We start from the raw sequence: 13213 nt of genomic DNA on the forward strand, positions 1-13213 counted from the left end.
ATGGATTGTATTTAAATGTGCAACAGAAATCAATACTGTTGTTACAGTATTAATGATGCATGTTCTGCATTAATTCTTCAACCTTATGCATCTTTTGAAGGCTGTGAGTCAATATAGTTTTATATAATAGTAGGAACACACTAGGATCTCCAGTCCTTGAAAAAAGTTGGTTGTTACAAAACACAACTACCCTAGGTCACTCTGGCGAGGCTGCTGCCACCTCTTTCATGACTAAATAGTACATTTGATCGTCTTTTGTACTCCAAGTCAGTCAGCTTGTGCAAATGTACTTAACAGTAAGCAGATGTTTTTTTCTGTGTACACACGATGCTCTTCTTTTCCTGTTAGTCGTGTTGCAAGATAGTGCCCCACTTGCCGTGAGAAGGATACAAAGCCCAATCATTTGGTAGAGGTAGCCGACACAAGATGTCTTAGCCAGTTAGCAATATTTAGAAATTCAAAAGGTCTGCAGTACTGCATTAATCTAAGTGCTCATTTTTCTATACCTTTTATAATACTAACTCATTTAAATCTTAAAACAGTAAGAATTGTAATAATATGACTATAGTCTTACAGACTTTTAGTTTGGCCAAAACATTATAAAGAAGTTTCAAGTCAGACACAACGTAACCTTGATTTAGTACATCTTAAATTGCTTCTCTACTGATTTAACACTTGTACATACACTGTGTGCACAATTATTAGGCAAGTTGTATTTTTGAGGATTAATTTTAATATGGAACAAACACAGTGCTATCAGTCAATCCAAAATGTTAATAAACCTGAAACCTGAATGTTTCACAACGGAAATGTGAGTGTGAACATCATCAGGGGAATACATATGTGCGCACAATTATTAGGCAACTATTAGTGTGCAGATTTATTATGCAACTAAAGGAAAAATAAAAATTTTCCCATCTCACTTGTTTATTTTCATCTGTTATAGTGAGAATAATAAACAAACACCTCAAAATTTACAAATAAACATCTCTGACATTTAAAAAAAAATCAATCAATCAATCAATGACCAATATAACCACCCTTCTTTCCAATAACAGTCATAAGCCTTTCCATTCATGGAGTCTGTCAGTTTCTTGATCTGTTGACGATCAGCTTTTTGTGGAGCAGTGACTACAGCCTCCCAGACACTCTTCAGAAAGTTGTATTGTTTTTCTCCCCCGTAAATCTAGCGTTTAAGAAGTGCCCACAAGTTCTCGATAAGGTTTAGGTCAGATGAGGAAGGGGGGCCATGTCATTATTCCTTCATCTTTAAGGCCTTTACTGGCTGGCCACGCAGTGGAGAACTTCGATGCAAGTGATGGAGCAATGGCCTGCATAAAAATCATGGTCTTCTTCCTGTATCACTGTTTGAAGAAAGTGTCTTCGAAAAACTGGCAGTAGGTTTGGGAGTTGATTTTGAGTTCATCTTCAATGCAAAAAGGTCCAACTAGCTCATCTTTAAAAATACCAGCTCATACCAGTACCCCATCTCCACGTTGGAGTGGAGCTCTGTGCCCATTACTGATCCACAGGTCCATCCATCTGGTCCATCAAGAGTCACTCTCATCTCATCGGTCCATAAAACCTTTGAAAAAAATCTGTCTTCAGATATTTCTTGGCCCAGTTTTGACGTTTCAACTTATGTTTCTTGTTCAGTGGTGGTTGGGTTTCAGCCCTCCTTACCTTGGCCATGTCTTTGAGCACTGAACACCTTGTACTTCTGGGCACTCCAGTAGTTTCATATTCCAGAGCTGCAACCTACCTGGAGGATAATGCGTTCCTGGTAGCTTCACGTTTGATTCTTCTCAAATCTTTGGCAGCTAATTTGCGTCTTTTGTTCTCAACACGTTTCTTGCGACCCTGTTGACTATTTGCAACAAAATGTTTGATGGTTCTGTGATCACACACCAATATCTTAGAAATTTCAAAAGTGCTGCATCCCTCTGAAAGACTTTTTACAATTTTTGACTTTTCAGAGTCAGTTAAATCTCTTTTTTGGCCCATTTTGCCTGAGGAAAACTAGCTGCCTAATAATTCTGCACACCTTGAATATAGGGTGTTGATCTCCTTAGGCCACACCCTCCCTCATTACACAAATACACATCACCTGACGTGCTTAAATCCAATAAGCATTCAAGTTAATACAGCTTGGAGTTGGAATATACGCATTAAAAATGATGATATGGTCAAAATACTCACTTGCCTAATAATTGTGCACACAGTGTATTTGTTATTAATGATTATTTTGTAATGCTTGATTAACATTCACTGACATGTCAGAGAGAATGAGAGGATGTCCCACCTGCATGCATGGTCTATTCATGGTATAAGACTCGTTCGAATGGTGGTCTAACAGGGCAATGCTGTTCATTTCTTGCCTCATCTGTATGTGTTCTTATCGACCATATCATAAGAAAATTTATATACTTGTATTTCTTTTTTCTTTTTAAAACATGGTCAACTGCTGTTTAATCGCATGCACTAGAGGCTCTAAAACTGAATCAGCTGTAGCTCTGATTGAGCGAATAATTGTGCAAGACATTTTATGCAAATTGTGCTATATTTGTACCTCTGTGTGTTTTTTTGTTTTACCTTTTAATGTTTTTTAATTCCCCATATGTTAATCCTCGACTAAGAGATTCCCCAATTACTGACAACAAACACTCAGTGTGACTAACACAGCACCCAAAATGCCATGCATAATACACAATATTTCATGTAGGTAAATGATTCCCATGCCAGATCACACTTAGATCTCATGCGAACCACTCCAGGCTTTGTTTGGTACTACACTGAGACTACAGGGTATCAGTGCAGTTGTTTTGGTCTGCACTAGAATGTGATTGACATTTTCACATCTAGCTCAGCAAAGTGGACTTTCAGGGAAATTGCACCAGTTCAAAAAACCTGCTCAAAAAAAACCTAAGTGTGCCACACTTTCTTAGAGAAAAAAATGTTGAATGAATGTTTCTAATTAAAGATGAATTTTAGAATGAATTGCAAAATAAAAGTTCTTTAGTTTACCATGAGAGGGTTAGAGGCATGCACTGATAAAAGTGCATTGCCACTCCGACCGCATTGACAAACAAACTCAGGATCAAGACTAGGACCCAATTCCTGGTTAAATATTAAAACCCAAGGCGAGAGAGAGCGAGCATGCCCAAGCAGAAGAATTAAACACTACAAAGAATTACATTTCCTCGTGTGTGAATATATGTGTGTGTGTGTTAACAGTGTGGGAGAGTTTATAAGGGCTTAAAATATATAAAAATAACCATACAAACATATGGTTTCTACTTCACGGATTTTCATCTATCGCGGGGGGTTCAGGAACGCAACCCCCGCAATCGAGGAGGGATTACTGTATATACATATACTAGCAAAATACCGAAGTACTGCATTAAAATTTTTATTAAGAAGAAAATTTAACCTTTTTAAGCTGAGGGAAAATATGCCAATAATTATTCGTTAAGGATCTCTTTGTATACCTTGTTGTCAGTCCGGCCCTCCGGTTGTAACATGACCAAGCTGTGCGCTGAGATTACTCTTGAGCATGCAACTTACAGTTGGCCAGGTGAACAGTAATCTTGTCTCAAATCTCACAGCTTGGATTGCTGCTGTCATAATCGGTTTGAGTTTCATGGTTTGTTTCAATTACGACAGTATTTGCAGGATTTGTTGTATTGAAGTGACATTCGGCATCTGTCAAGCGTTGTAAGCACACAACCGGTTTCATCGATAAAGTCACATCCAGCTTTTGAGAGTTTAAACATTCATAAACATCAAAGTGTCCACTACTGAAATCGTCACCTGTGAATCTAAGATGTTTAAGGGGCATTGGCGGATGTCGAAAGGTGTAAAATATTTGGCCATTTCGTACACTTGAAAGCGACAACCGAACAATTCAGCGGCAGCCATCAACTCACATGCGGAACCATAGGTGAAGGGCTTAAGCATTTCACTCTTATAGTGCTCGTGTGTAGTATAATTATCTTCTGTACCGTCATCAGTCCACACCTTGAACCTGTCCCAGTCATTCAATACATAAAACACAATGTTCCTCCGGATATCAAGAGTGAGCCTGATATGGCCGTGCAATATGTAACAAAGAGAATGGAAAAGGTAGGTGCCATCTCTGGGCATGGAAACCACTCGGTAAGTGACAGTTCTTTGATCGACGGTGATCACCTCGATAGACATGGTAATGGGGGTTGGAATGATAAAGGAAATGGGTACCTGAGCAATGTAAAGTAAGTCTAAAATACCTATACAATAACTATAATTGTAATAAACAAACAATAAAACGGCGGAGAAGCCGAAGATTAAACAAAAAGGCTGTAGTTATCAGTAGGGAGACGTGAATCCCGTGGAGAAACAAGGAAGGGAATGTAGAGACTGGAGCGATGGATGGTCTTATATAGGCAGGCAGCCAACAACGTGGGAGGCGTTGGGATGGGCGACCCAACACCGCCTCACACGGTGACCGAGCTGCAGGCTATGGACGTATATATGTACGTAAGTAGGATTCAGTTAGCGTTGGGAACCCGTGTACCAAATTTCTTGAAGATAGGCCCATAAGTAACAAAGACTGTTGAAAAGTTCAATATGACGGCCGACAGTGGCATTATACCACCGAAATAAGTACGTACATTGGTTTCGGTTAGTGCAGGGAAGCCTATCAAATTTCGAGAAGATCGGGCCATAAATAGGAAAGGTCAATATGGCAGATGTTGTTGACCGTTATGACCATTATGCGTAGAATTTCGAAATGAAACCTGCTTAACTTTTGTAAGTAGGCTGTAAGGAATGGGCCTGCCAAATTTCAGCCTTCTACCTACACGGGAAGTTGGAGAATTAGTGACGTTTGGAAAATTCAATATGGCGGCCGACAGTGGCGTCATACCATCGAAATAAGTACATACATCGGTTTTGGTTAGCGCAGGGAAGCCGCCTACCAAATTACTTGAAGATGGGGCCATAAATAAGAAAGTTCAACATGGCGGATGTTGTCAACCGTTATGACCATTACGTGTAGAATTTCGAAATGAAACCTGCTTAACTTTTGTAAGTGAGCTGTAAGGAATAAGCCTGCCAAATTTCAGCCTTCTAAATACATGGGAAGTTGGAGAATTAGTGAGGAGTCAGTGAGTGCTTTGCCTTTTATTAGTATAGACTAGCAAAATACCCGCGCTTCGCAGCGGAGAAGTAGTGTGTTAAAGAAGCAATGAAAAGAAAAGGAAACATTTTGAAAATAACGTAACATGATTGTCAATGTTATTGTTTTGTCACTGTTGTGAGTGATGAGTGTTGTTGTCATATATATATATATATATTTACACACACACACAAACATATATATATATATACATATCTATACATATACATACACACACACATATATATACACACAAATACATATACATATACACATATATATATATATATATATATATACATACATACATATATATATATATATACATACACACACACACATATATATACATATACATACATATCTACATATATACACACACAGCTATTTCAGTATCAGTGCAATACGCTGTTTGTTAAAACGGATGACACCCGCTCTTACGTGCAAGTCTGCGTGGATATTATGAACTATCGTATTTGTTCAAGTTCTATTTAAATTTTAAATAGAAGGAATTTTTATTTAGTCGACAGAAATATCTTTGGTAGGAATGGTAAAAACAGACAGGAATATTATTCCTGAATAAATCAACTCAAACCTTAAACAACTTATAATATTTTGCTCTCCATAAAAATATATCCTGTCTAAATTATACAAGTTAGAAATAAAGTAAACATTAAAAGAACAAACATTCAAATTTCTTTACTCTTATGTAATTTTATATAAAAATAAACTTAGATTTTAAATATCCCAAAAGATTTTGCTCTCCATAAAAATATATCCTGTCAAAATTATACAAATTCAAATATGAACATGCTGCATAACAAAACCTAGAAATATAAATAAAATGTGTTCCTTTCAGCAATAACAAATCAAATCATTCAGTTGTCTTTGCTCATATGTCATTTTAGAGCTGGACGCCTGGCATCTTTTTTGGCACAGGTTCGTTTCTGTTTGGTGTGAGGTTCTGTGTTGTGGAGATTCTCAGGATGGATTGCAGGTGCTCATCAGTGAGGCGACTCCTGTGTGCTGTTTTGTTAGTCTTTATCACTGAGAAGAGCTTCTCACACAGATATGTGCTACCAAACATGCACAAGGTTCGAGCCGCATGTAGACGGACTTTTTTTGTTCTTCAAAGTCACCAAAGCGCCGTGCAAACTCAGTGCGCCAGTTTATCAGCAAAGTGCGATTTGGGAACACCGTAGTGACGACTTGGTTTAACATTACTTGGTAATAGGGAAAGTGGGGCAAGTGGTTGTGTCTCCCATAAAAGCAGCTCAATTGAAATCACTTTGTGATTGTGCACGGGTAAAACGTCCGCTGAAGTGTCAGATTCTTATTTAATTCTTCTGCATCTTCTGCATTCAGGTCTTTCAGGTTACCCTGATGTTTTGTTTTATAGTGCCGTCTTAGATTAAATTCTGTAATTACAGCCACATTAGCTCCACAAATGAGACACACGGGTTCAGTAAACATATACTCAGCCTCCCATCGGTTTTAAAGGCTCTATTTTCAGAATCAACTTTTCTCTTCAGCATCGTGTGAGCTAGCTTCGCAATAACTTGCAGCATCTTAAGGTAGACTTGATTAACGCGTAACTGTTCGGCAAGGCAGCTGAAGCGCTGCATTATGGGATCTGTAGTTTATTGTGTTACCAGCGCTTCATATACCCGGCTTTAATAACAATAATACAGTATATAAAATGATCTCGGGCGGATATAATTACACGCCGGGCGGATGTGGCCCGGCCCTTGAGTTTGACACATATGGACTAAATAGAACTTGAAAAGATATATTTTTCAAATGTGATCGCAATTCAGATAGAGTTGACGCAAGACTACAGCCTGCATGCCTCAATAAGTCATCCTCCCTTGCCCTTACTTTTTACCGCTCATCTAATGAATACACTGAGTATGGCTTTACCAAAACAATCACTGATGGCTAATAAAGTATCCATTATTCGAGTATGTAGATCGGGTATATATATATATACATATATATATACCCGCGATCGCAGCGGAGAAGTAGTGTGTTAAAAAGCTAGAAAAGAAAAGGGAACATTTTAAAAATAACGTAACATGACTGTCAATATACAGTATTTGTTTTGTGAGTGTTACTGAGTGTTGCTGTCATCAAGGATTTGATTATCATTATTTCTTTCAATCAGGTTCGTATTTGTAGGATGTGTTGTGTTCAAGTTACATTCCGTGTTTGTCAATCGTTGTAAAGATGACAGGTTTCATTCATCGATTCGTTTCTTACTGCATCAATAAACAGCTCGTCTTCTTCTTTATCTGAGACCTGACACACTGCATGCACGGGTTTTTTACACTGTCTTCCTTTAGCGGGACATTGACTTTTTCCAACGTGTGCTTTGTTTCCGCAGTAGTTGGATTTATGAATATGCTTGTATGTATGAGACGCTTCATATTTTTGCTGCCTTTTCAATTGTGTAATTCGGTTTTGTTCAGCTCTTTGGAACTGTTGCTTTTATCTGTGCACTGCGTCAGTTCACGTGAGCCACTCGGTGTACATGCATCGAAGGTTCCCAGCTGTGCTGGTGCCATCTCGTGCTATGTCCATGGCTGTATTTAATGTTACCTTAGTCCTGGCACTTAAAACTTTCTCTCGCAGTTTCGCTGAGTTTGTGTCAAACACCACCCTGACCATCTCATCTTCCTCTCCATAAGCACAGTCCTTCACCCGTGAATATTTACCCGTGGCAGTTTGCTATTGGATTGCCGCTGACGGACGGCCTTATATGGGCAGGCACTAAATTACAAACGCCAGCGCAGCCTGTCTATGAACTTAATTTAAAGTGTAGGTTTACATCGTGCTTTGTTTCCGAAGTAGCAGAACTCATGAATATGGTTGTACATGTCACTCGCTCGCTTCTTATTGTTTCGCTGCCTTCTCAATTATATAATGCATGTTTTCTTCAGCGCATTTTGAGGTCTTCCTGGTTTTCTATGTACTGCGTGATTACGGGAGGCGTGATGATGTCACACGAAACTCCACCCCCACGGCGTTGAAGCTCATCTCCATTACAGTAAATGGAGAAAAACTGCTTCCAGTTATGACCATTACGCGTAGAATTTCGATATAAAACCTGCCCAACTTTTGTAAGGAAGCTGTAAGGAATGAACCTGCCAAATTTCAGCCTTCCACCCACACGGGAAGTTGGAGAATTAGTGATGAGTCAGTGAGTGAGTGAGGGCTTTGCCTTTTATTAGTATAGATATATACACACACATAAACATATATTATACTGTATATATATGGTTGAAATAGTTTTTACTTTCAAATAATGCAAAGAGTATGCGACACGTGTATCACCCTAATTCTGGGCTCATCAGGCGTACACACTCACTGCACTCCCTCTATATATATATATATATATATATATATATATATATATATATATATATACACACACACACTGTATATATATATAATTCCGTGTTTGTTAACCTTTGTAAAGATAACAGGTTTCATTCATCGATTCCTTTCTTGCTGCATCAATAAACAGCTCGTCTTCCTCTTTATTTGAGACATCACACACTGCATGCACGGGTTTTTTTTACACTGTCTTCCTTTAGCTGGACATTGACTTTTTCCACTGTGTGCTTTGTTTCCGCAGTAGCTGCACTTATGAATATGCTTGTATGCGTCACTCGCTTCATATTCTTTTGCGGCATTCTCAATTGTGTAATGTGTTTTGTTCAGCGCTCTTTGGAGCTTTTGCTTTTTGCCTGCGTACTGCGTTCACAGTCAGTTCACGTGAGCTGCTCGGAGTACATGCATCGAAGGTTCTCAGCTGTGCTTGTGCTATGTCGTGCAATCTTGCAATGTCCACGGCTTTATTTAATGTTAGCTAAGACCCGGCACTTAAAAGTTTCTCTCGCAGTTTTGCTGAGTTTGTGCTAAACACCACCCTGACCATCTCATCTCCGTCTGCATAAGCACAGTCCTTCACCCGTGAATATTTAGCGGCAGAGTGTTTCTATTGGATTGCCGCTGACGGACGGCCTTATATGGGCAGGCCCTCAATTACGTGGGGGGCGTGAAGATGAGGGATGCAACTCCGCCTCACACGGCGTCCAAGCTGCAGGCTATGGCCTGTATATATGTACATAAGTAGGCTCCAGTTATGCCCGTTACGCGTAGAATTTTGAATTGAAATCTGCCTAACTTTTGTAAGTAAGCTGTAAGGAATGAGCCTGCCAAATTTCAGTTTTCTACGTACACGGGAAGTTGGAGAATTAGTGATGAGTCAGTCAGTGAGTGAGTCAGTGAGGGCTTTGCCTTTTATTAGTGTACTAGCAAAATACCCGCGATTCGCAGCGGTGAAGTACTGCATTCAAATTTTTATTAAGAAGAAAATAAACTTTTTTAAACTGTGGGACAATATGCCAATAATTATTTGTTAAGGATCTCTTTGTATACCATGTTGTCAGTTCGGCCCTCCGGTTGTAACATGACCAAGCTGTACACTGAGCTTACTCTTGAGCATGTAACTTACAGTTGGCCATGTGAACAGTAATCTTGTCTCAAATCTCACAGCTTGGATTGCTGCTGTCATAATCGGTTTGAGTTTCATGGTTTGTTTCAATTACGACAGTATTTGCAAGATTTGTTGTGTTGAAGTGACATTTGGCATCTGTCAAGCGTTGTAAGCACACAACCGGTTTCATCGATAAAATCACATCCAGCTTTTGAGAGTTTAAACATTCATAAACATCAAAGTGTCCACTACTGAAATCGTCACCTGTGAATCTAAGATGTTTAAGAGGCATTGGCGGTTGTCGAAAGGTGTAAAATATTTGGCCATTTCGGTACACTTGAAAGCGACAACCGAACAATTCAGCGGCAGCCATCAACTCACATGCAGAACCATAGGTGATGGGCTTAAGCATTTCACTCTTATAGTGCTCCTGTGTAGTATAATTATCTCCTGTACCGTCATCAGTCCACACCTTTAATCTGTCCCAGTCATTCAATACATAAGACAGAATGTTCCTCCGGATATCAAGATTGAGACTGATATGTCCATGCAATATGTTACAAAGAGAATGGAAAAGGTAGGTGGTATCTCCGGGCATGGAAACCACTCGGAAAGTGACAGTTCCTTGATCGATAGAATTTCTTGAAGATAGGCCCATAAGTAACAAAGACTGTTGAAAAGTTCAATAAGGCGGCCGACAGTGGCATCATACTACCGAAATAAGTACGTACATTGGTTTCAGTTAGTGGAGGGAAGCCGCCTACCAAATTTCAAGAAGATGGGGTCAGCCTTCTACCTACACGGGAAGTTTGAAAATTGGTGACGTTGGAAAATTCAATATGGTGGCCGACAATGGCGTCATACCACCGAAATAAGTACGTACATCGGTTTTGGTTAGCGCAGGGAAGCCGCCTACCAAATTTCGTGAAGATGGGGCCATAAATAAGAAAGTTCAACATTGCGGACGTTGTCGACCGTTATGACCGTTGCGTGTAGAATTTCGAAATGTAACCTTCTTCTTTTGTAAGTAAGCTGTAAGGAATGAGCCTGCCAAATTTCAGCCTTCTACCTACACGGGAACTTGGAGAATTAGTGATAAGTGAGCCAGTGAGTGAGTCAAAGGCAAAGCCCTCACTGACTAGTGTATCTATACTAATAAAAGGCAAAGCCCTCACTGACTGACTCATCACTAATTCTCCAACTTACTATATTAGATAGATAGATCTATCTATCTATATATATGAATATATGAGAGAGAGAGAGATAGACAGATACAGTGGAACCTCGGTTCACGACCATAATTCGTTCCAAAACTCTGGTCGTAAACCGAAGCTATTTTCCCCATAGGATTGTATGTAAATACAATTAATCCGTTCCAGACCATACGAACTGTATGTAAATATATATATTTAAATTTTTAAGCACAAATATAGTTCATTAAACCATAGAATGCACAGCGTAATAGTAAACTAAATGTAAAAACATTGAATAACACGGAGAAAACCTTGAACAAAAGAGAAAACTAACACTGCAATAGTTCGAGCTATAGCGCTACCAACCGCTGGCTAAAAGCACTTTTTTTAATGAGTTTTAAGCACAGGGGAAAAAATGAACATTTGAAAAATCCATAATTTAATAAACCACCAAGAAAAAAAACATTGCAACAATGCAAGCTACGAACCGATCGCAGGAAACAGAAGTGAAAACAAAATCAAGCCCAGTGCATTCTTTAACTGCCTTCCTACCTTAATGAGTCCAGCTCTCTCTCGCTGCCTCTGTGTCTGTGTGTGTGTGTGTCTGCATCTCTCGCTGCCTCTGTGTCTGTGTGTGTGTGTCTGCATCTCGAGCTGCCTCTGTGTGTGTGTGTGTGTGTGTGTCTGCATCTCGAGCTGCCTGTGTGTGTGTGTGTGTGTGTGTGTCTGCATCTCGAGCTGCCTCTGTGTGTGTGTCTGCATCTCGAGCTGCCTCTGTGTGTGTGTGTGTGTGTGTCTGCATCTCGAGCTGCCTCTGTGTGTGTGTGTGTGTGTGTGTGTGTCTGCATCTCGAGCTGCCTCTGTGTGTGTGTGTGTGTGTGTCTGCATCTCGAGCTGCCTCTGTGCGTGTGTGTGTCTGCATCTCGCTCTGCCTCTGTGTGTGTGCGTGCGTGTGTGTGTGCGTGTGTCTGCATCTCGCGCTGCCTCTGTGTGTGTGCATCTCGCGCTGCCTCTGTGTGTGTGCATCTCGCGCTGCCTCTGTGTGTGTGCATCTCGCGCTGCCTCTGTGTGTGTGTGCGCGTGTGTGTGTCTGCACCTCCCGCTGCCTCTGTGTGTGTCGCGTTCGCTGCCTGTGTGTGTGTGTGTGTGTCATGCTCTCTCGCTCGCTGCACAGGAAATGCACAGGGAGAGACTGAACATGTACAAACCGAAAAGGAGACTGGCTTCTTTGTATACTTTGTGTTTGCGATCGTGAACCGAGGCAAAAGTTTGGTGAACTTTTTGGTTGTAAACCGAGTTGTATGTGAACCGAGGTTCCACTGTGTGTGTGTGTGTGTGTGTGTGTGTGTGTGTGTATATATATATATATATATATATATACACATACACACACACCTAAAGGATTATTAGGAACACCTGTTCAATTTCTCATTAATGCAATTATCTAATCAACCAATCACATGGCAGTTGCTTCAATGCATTTAGGAGTGTGGTCCTGGTCAAGACAATTTCCTGAACTCAAAACTGAATGTCAGAATGAGAAAGAAAGGTGATTAAAGCAATTTTGAGCGTGGCATGGTTGTTGGTGCCAGACGGGCCGGTCTGAGTATTTCACAATCTGCTCAGTTACTGGGATTTTCACGGACAACCATTTCTAGGGTTTACAAAGAATGGTGTGAAAAGGGAAAAACATCCAGTATGCGGCAGTCCTGTGGGCGAAAATGCCTTGTTGATGCTACAGGTCAGAGGAGAATGGGCTGACTGATTCAAGCTGATAGAAGAGCAACTTTGACTGAAATAACCACTCGTTACAACCGAGGTATGCAGCAAAGCATTTTTGAAGCCACAACACGCACAACCTTGAGGCGGATGGGCTACAACAGCAGAAGACCCCACCGGGTACCACTCATCTCCACTACAAATAGGAAAAAGAGGCTACAATTTGCACAAGCTCACCAAAATTGGACAGTTGAAGACTGGAAAAATGTTGCCTGGTCTGATAAGTTTGAGACATTCAAATGGTAGAGTCAGAATTTGGCGTAAACAGAATGAGAACATGGATCCATCATGCCTTGTTACCACTGTGCAGGCTGGTGGTGGTGTAATGGTGTGGGGGATGTTTTCTTGGCACACTTTAGGCCCCTTAGTGCCAATTGGGCATCGCTTAAATGCCACGGGCTACCTGAGCATTGTTTCTAACCATGTCCATCCCTTCATGACCACCACGTAACCATCCTCTGATGGCTACTTCCAGCAGGATAATGCACCATGTCACAAAGCTCGAATCATTTCAAATTAGTTTCTTGAACATGACAATGAGTTCACTGTACTAAAATGGCCCCCACAGTCACCAGATCTCAACCC

The 13213-nt window shown here is 40.4% G+C and overlaps 1 protein-coding gene across 1 annotated transcript in view; it reads right to left on the reverse strand.

The window, feature by feature from the left end:
- LOC120541891 (NEDD4 family-interacting protein 1) overlaps positions 1-13213 on the reverse strand; it is a 39828-nt gene that overhangs the window by 19817 nt on the left and 6798 nt on the right. The window lies entirely within an intron of this gene.

The sequence above is a fragment of the Polypterus senegalus genome, chromosome 13, assembly GCF_016835505.1.
Source record: "Polypterus senegalus isolate Bchr_013 chromosome 13, ASM1683550v1, whole genome shotgun sequence".
In the NCBI taxonomy this organism is placed as follows: Eukaryota; Metazoa; Chordata; class Cladistia; order Polypteriformes; family Polypteridae; genus Polypterus; species Polypterus senegalus.